Source organism: Balaenoptera ricei, chromosome 3 (assembly GCF_028023285.1).
Source record: "Balaenoptera ricei isolate mBalRic1 chromosome 3, mBalRic1.hap2, whole genome shotgun sequence".
Taxonomy (NCBI): domain Eukaryota; kingdom Metazoa; phylum Chordata; class Mammalia; order Artiodactyla; family Balaenopteridae; genus Balaenoptera; species Balaenoptera ricei.
In genome coordinates this window covers 625344-632154 of record NC_082641.1, presented here as the reverse complement: position 1 = coordinate 632154, position 6811 = coordinate 625344, and the positions used below count along the sequence as shown (strand labels likewise).

General features: G+C 64.7%; 1 long non-coding RNA gene across 2 annotated transcripts; it reads left to right on the top strand.

Annotated features, from left to right (window-relative positions):
- Window positions 1–443: 443 nt before the first annotated feature.
- On the top strand, window positions 444–4534 carry LOC132363509 (uncharacterized). 2 transcript variants are annotated; one of them, XR_009502587.1, is made up of 3 exons: window positions 444–3094; window positions 3302–3529; window positions 3971–4534. It is a non-coding gene; the product is annotated as an uncharacterized LOC132363509 (long non-coding RNA). The 2 variants fall into 2 exon arrangements; XR_009502586.1 differs by having other exon boundaries at window positions 444–3529.
- The last annotated feature ends 2277 nt before the right edge of the window (window positions 4535–6811 follow it).

Here is a 6811-nt window from a genome sequence, read left to right as displayed (position 1 = left end):
TGGACCGCGAGCTCCCTCCATCGGGTGCTAAGGCAGCTGGTCCCCAGTTCCTTTCGGAGTGACATTCCCACAGTTCACTGTCAGCGTGAACGTCGATGAAGCAGACAAAACTACACTTCTCTGCGCAGCCTGTCGGGCGCCAAGACCCCCTGCCCTTTAACAGCCCAGGAAGCACCAGGGTTTCGGTTAATTCCAAGCACCACCCCTGATGAATACAGCCTATTCAGGCTGCCCTGTGTCTTCACTGTGATGACCTTCCCCACCCAGGAGGGACCCAACGATCGCCTTCCAAATCTGGATGCGGTGCTGGGATGAAGTGGGCAGCCGGGGGCAGGGGTGGGCAGAGCGTGGGCGAGAGCCCAGCCTCCCTCAGTCCCAGTCGCCTCTCTCAGGTACATGGGAGGCTAGCTTAAGGCCCTGGGTGGGGGACAGGGCAGGGGGTGGGTGAGGGTCACTCCCAGACAAGTCCGTCCTGGCTGGACCAGGTCACACACACTCAGGACGCGCCGCTGACAGTAATGTCTGGATCGGCCAGCAGGGGGCACAAACACTCAGAGAAACGGAGAGACACACACTGCATGCGCATGCAGAGGGACACAGGCACACACGTGCACACACAAACACACACACGCACACTAGCAGGGCCCCCGAGACTCCCCTGAGATTAAGGTTTGCAAATCAGCTGCTGAAAGCCCTACAGATGGGAGGTGAAGACATAATCCACGCGACCGTCCATCCCTAGCCCCCTGCTTCGTGGGACCCGTGGGAGTGAAGCTGTCTGGAAACGGGCACTTACCAGGCTCCGTCTGCCCCGAGCTCACAGCCCCGAGAACAGCCGCGTGGAGGCTGAGACAGTGGGCAGGAGGACCAGCCCCTCGAGGGTCACTTTGCTGCATGTTCCTTGGCCACCCTGGGGCTTTCACACAACTTCTCAGTGCCTCTCCTCTGGGGAAAGAGAAAAGGCTTAGGCAGAAGTTCCAAAGTCTCATTCAAGTTGAAAACATGTTCATTCTTTAGCAAGTAGCACTGGAGATCATCCTGAAATGACATCCAGCTTCTGTCTGTCTGTCTGTCTGTCTCTCAGACCCACTGCCAGGAAGGAACTGGGGGCGCTCCAGGGGCAGGGCAGTTGCCCAGCAGAGGGAAGGGTCACAGCAGAGGGCCCTGGGAGGCAGGAGGAGGAAGGACACCCCCGAGGGCCTGAGTCAGGAGGCGGTGGGCTCTGCAGCTGCGGGGCGGGAATGGCCAGAAGACCGGTATATGGCGCCCGGCCTGGCCCAACCTCTCAGGCGGGATGGCTCAGACCCATGCAGGGTCGGCATGTGCCAGCCTGGGGGCAGTGGGCCGAGGCCCCTCCCAGGCAGGCTGAGCCCCTGACAGGTCTGCGCGCGCCCCGCACGGACAGACCCTGTGTCCCCAGGCCCGGAAGCAACGGCCTGACTTTGGATTTTAACAGTTGAGCTGAGTCGGCATTTGTGGCCGTCCCCTCCTGCAGGGCCTTGAGGCCGGCTGAGACCTGCTCCTGTCCTGGCTGCCCCTGAGGCGGGGCGCGGCTGTGCCGGGCATCGGGGTCCACGGTCACACGGGGTCCTCCAGGCAGCCGTTCGGGCCGGTCCCCGGTCTGTGGCCCGTGGCCTCCCGCACGTGCCTGCAGGCTCCTCCCCACGCTGGACGCTCCTGCCCTCAGGGGCGGGACATCGGGGCCTCTGCCACGCAGGCCCTGTGGGCCGTTTCTGCTCTGGGCGCACTCTGCCTGGAATTCGCCTGGGATCAGCGCCAGCGCCCATGCGGGCCCGTGAGAACCCCGGGAGCCGCCTCAGTCGGTGGCTGGGGAGGCCCTGCTGCCCCCGCCCTCATTCTGAGAGGCCGCAGCTCCTGGGTGGGGCTCCAGGGCAGATCCGCCAGTGCCTCCCTCTCCGTGCCCCCCCGCCCCAAGGCAAAGGCCCTCCTGCTCTGTGTCTGGGCAGGGCCCAGGCTGGGGGGCAGTTGGAAGGGGCCGGTGGGCCCTGCAGTAGCACTCAGGACCAGGAGGCGGCGGGGGTGGTGGTGAGCAGGAGGGGCCCTGGCCCCGGGGCGGGGGGCGGGGGGAATGGGGAAGCTGGGCAGGGGCTCTGGGCACAGGCGGGGGCGGGGCCGACAGTGGCGGGACACTCCCTTCACTCTGAGAAACTTGGGGTGCATGTAGCCATCTACTTTAATACATATGTGAGACACTGAAGATGCAGACAGCGGCCAGACCAGCCGTGAAAGCAGAGCTCGGCCCCGCGGCCTGCGGCGGCCACCCTGGAAGCCACCCACCACCTACGACGAGCCCAGCGTCCCTGATTCTACTGTCTCCAGCTCAGGACCAACCACAGGGGGCCAGGCGCTCCCCTCACCAACCTCATGGGACGCCCCCTTCCAGCCCCACCCCCCGGCCTCCCCGGGCCGCAGCCCCCGTCAGGGCACCCGCACCCCTCTCTGCTGGGACGCTCTCCCCCCACTGCCCGCCTGGGAGTGACGTGGCAGGGCCAACCCCCTGCCCCGCGAGCTCGGAGGGCAAGCCACCCACTGTCTGCTGGGTGGGCTTCACCTGAGTCCACGGTCGGCCTCGTGCCACTTCGGAAGGTGACCCTGCTGACGGGGGCTCTGGGCTCACACAGGTTTTCTCGTCCCTGGGGAGGTCTGTTCCCTCCGCACAGAGGCATGGTCCCCAGGGAAAGGCCGGGGGAAGCTGAGCCGCGGAGAGGGGCTTCCGGGGCCCCCCGTCCTCTGCAGACGCGGTCCTGCCAGGGGTCCAGCTGGGTGGACCTCAAGGAGCGGGCCTCCCCCCCAGCCCCGCAGGAGCCCCTCACTCGGCGGGCTCTGCAGCCCTGGCACTGGGTGAGGGTTACCTGGCGCCAAAGCACTCCTCCCCTCGTGCTTTCGATGCCTTCTTCTCGAAGTCTCTGCCCACCCCGGCTGCTTCGAGGGCCGCGGGTGGGGCTCGGAGTCATGGTCGCCGGCTGGATGCACCTCCATCACGCACTTTTGCCACCCGGGTGACATCCTTGGCATCTGGCCGCCGCCTTCCGAGTTTGCACCTCTGCTCCTGTGCCCGTGGGCTGGCCTCCAGGTCCGTGACGGCCGCCAAGCTCACCAAGAGTCCCTCGGGGGTGGGGGACACAAGTGGCCGCCCTGGCCTCCCAGACCCTCAGGCAGGGCCATTTGGGGGAACACAGCCTCTCACTCACACGCGCGTGGGCTTCTGGTCGGTCCTGGCCTCCTCGCCCCGCCTCCTGCAACCCCAGTGCTCACGGGCCCCTCGGTGTGGTCGTCACAGCGCAGAGGATTCCCCCCCCCACCCCGCCCCGAAGAAGCTGAGCCCGTCTCCCGAGAGCGTCTGAAGCGTCTGCGAAGCCTGCTGCCCGCCTGACGTTGGAGGGCAGGTGTCGGCTCCTGAGGGACAGGCCGACCGTGGCCGCTGACAAGCTGGGGGGCGCGGGGAGCCAGGTGGACAGCCGCAGCATGCAGTGGGCCGTGGGTGCGTCGGCAACAAGCGTGGGTGACGGTGAGGCCAGGGGACCCCACCAGCCCTGGGCGTGCAGGGAGCAGGGAGGTGGCCTCAGCGGGGGTGGGCTGGGGCCAGACGCCAGCAGGGGTAGGGGGACAGGAGTGCCGGGGCCCTGGCCATGGTGACGAGACGGCCGCCCATGCTGCGGGGACCCCCATGGAGCCCCCGGGGGACAGGACATGCTGGTGCCCGCTCAGCCCCGCCTACCTGCCCTATCAGCCTTGAGAACACAGGGCACGGGGGGCCCTGCCTTCCTTGAGTCTCTCCTGGTCAGCAAGCCCTTCCAAGTCCTCTGGCCCTGGCCTCCTGGGCATGCCCCCCGCCCCGGCACCGCCCAGGCCAGCACCCCAGTGGGCTCCAGGGCTGGGTTCTCGCCCGGGGTCCGGCAGGCATCTCGCACCCAGCAGCTCAGCCCTGCACCTCCCCCGGCTTTCGAAGGCCCTGGCCCCCTCGGAGGCTTTCCAGAACAAAGCAGGAGCCAGCCCAGGCCACGCGTGAAGACGGCGCTCCTGCCTGCGGGGGCCTCGCCCGTCACACAGCCGTGAGGACCTCCGTCCTCCAGCCCCGGCGTTGGGCGGGGATGCCTGGCCGCCTGTCGGACAGTGAGTCCTCCTGAGAACCAGGAACCACCGTCCAGCAAACCTGCGGCCCCATCTCGCGACGGTGACCCCTGCCCCACGAGACCAAGGGAACCACACCAGCCAGCTGGTCTGTGCCGGGTCGGCTGGCCAGGGCCCCGGCCAGGCCGCAGGGTGGGGCGCCTGGGCTCCGCCGGCTGGTGAAGCCACGTGGAGACTGGGGGTTACTTGCAGGCACCTCCTCTGCCCACACAGGCTCTGCTCTCCCGCTGACGCCCGCCGTTCTGTCCCCGAGGCTGTGACTTTCCCTTAAAGCTCCGTGCAGCTGACTCTGTTTTGGGCGTCTCCCCTCTCCGGAACCTTCCGGAGGGTCAGCTGGCTCTTCTCAAAGGCCCTTTAAAATTGAAACACATTCTACCTTCAACCATTTAGTCTCTGCTTTTGTCAACATCCCACACGGCTCAGAAAAGATTTCAAAGAAGAAAGAAGATTTCAAAGAACACTTCTTCTCAGGTGGCTTCCAAAGAGTTACCCACCAGGGCCCCCGAGTTCATAGAAACGTCCCAGGGGACCAGCGGAGGTCTCCATCCGCGGCCAAGTGGGAGCGTCTACAGCTGCCATGCCACGTCCACAGGGATGGCCTGGGACACTTGAAATGGCCGGTGGCTTTTATAGCCCTCTCTGTTCCCAGATGGATTCGAGGTGACAAACAGATACACACCAGATACAATTTAAAGATTGGGGCAGAACATGACAGAAAGCCAACTATTTTGAACACAGTATGATTTTGGTTCTTATTTCTGTTTCAAATGTGACCTAGTTCCCGTAAGTTTAAAAAATCAGCAAACGTAAAGCCACATTCACAAAAGTGTCATTTATCTACCAATGATGTCACCAGAAAATGCACCCACGGTGAGTTAATGAGCAGCAGGCCTCAGAGAGGCTCCGAAGTGGCCCGTCCCCCGTAGGGTGGTCTTTCAGGCGCACCGCCTGGCCCCCTCCTGCCCGGCTGCGCCCCGCGGTTGCAGGCTCCGGCTGACCTCAGTGGTCACGGTGCCGGGACCCTTGATGGGATGACAAGCGTGGCTCTGTAACCTCACAACCACCCGGCGCTCTAGAATTTGGAGGAAGCTGGGCACCCGCTGCCTCTGGCCGGTGCGGATTTAGGCCCAGGAGGCCTGGCTCTGGAGCGCCTGCCGCAGGCGCTGCGTGCTGGAATGGCTGCTTGATGAGTGGACGGAGGGATGGGTGGGAGAAGCAGGCTGAGAGCACCGGCTGTGTTCTGTCTCAGACCTTCTCCGGGAGCAGGCTGGCTGCGGCGTGGGGACACTCTGAGGCTCAGACCGTCCATCTGCGGGCAGCGCCCAGGCCACCCAGCGTGGGAGGCGGAGCCACCGGCGTCTGAAGTCCCTTGAGGCTTGAGGATCACAGGCTCCAAAGCACCACGTGACCCCCAAGCTATGGGAGGCACCCCGGGGAGGCTCAGGGCCAGGGTCACCCCGGGTCCCCCTCGCTCCAGCGGGCTGAGACGCCCAGCCCAGGAAACCTGACCTCCCAAGGGACCGAGGGGCTGGAGGAGCCCAAGGGATCCAGTCACCATGCTGGGCCAGGCAGTGGGTCAGGTGGCCCAAGTTTCCGTGTCTGCACATCCAAAGTGGGGCAGGTCTTGTTGCAGGGAGGGGCCCACAGCCGAGGGCTGACCCGGAGACCTGGGAGCAACGTGGCCGCGGTGGACTGGGGTTTCCGGAGGGGGAGGCCAAACAGGTCCACCAGGGGGGTTCTGAGCACCCTGACCCTGGGGCCCCCCGAGACCGATCCTAGAGCCAGGACAGGCCCAGTTGAGGCTGACCGGACCCTGCGGCTGAATGAGCCCAGGTAGGGACCAGGGCCATCTCCCATTGTACCGGTCGCAGAGTAGCAAGCAGGCGGACCCCACGCCCAGGCACGGGCCCCCATACCCCTACCCCACAGCTCACTGGCCAGGCCCTCATCACCTAAACCAGCAGAGGCAAGGGGGTGGGGCTATAGAGATGGGCTCAGAGCCCCGGCACCTGCTGGAGTCCTTCCAGAGGGGCGGGTGCCTGGGCAAACCCGGGCTTCCCCAGCAGGGCAGGGTGACGGGAGGGGACGGCCGTGGAGACGGAGGGCAAGGAGGCCGCCCCCACTGCCACAACCTGCCCCTCCTGTGTGGTCTCCCCACCCCTGGATTTGGCTCCCATCAAGCCCCGCTCAGTGACAACGCCAGCAGCCTCAGGGCCAGCCCAGCACCCCTTGGACCAGTCCTGGCATCTCCCCCAACACACCTGGGCCACGGTCCTCCTCTTGTGCGCCCGGCTCCTTACCTTTCTCTCCCTCCCTGTTCTCATCTAAACTCCTCGAGGGCGGTTACACTACCCTCCCTCAGCACACGATTCAAGGCAGAGATGTGGAACTTAAGCCAAACAGCCATGAGGGTCCAGGGCAAACAACAGCCATTTTGACACTTTCCAGAAGAAAAGAAGAATGAAAATTAACATTTACTGAGTGCCAATTGCACTATAAGGGGGAGTTCCAGGCATTTATTCTTGTATCCATCATCCCTCCACCCACCATCCATCTACCATCTATCCTTCCATCCATCCACCATCCATCATCCATCACCCATCATCCACCCATCCACCGTCCGTCATCCATCCATCCACCCATCCACCGTCCATCATCC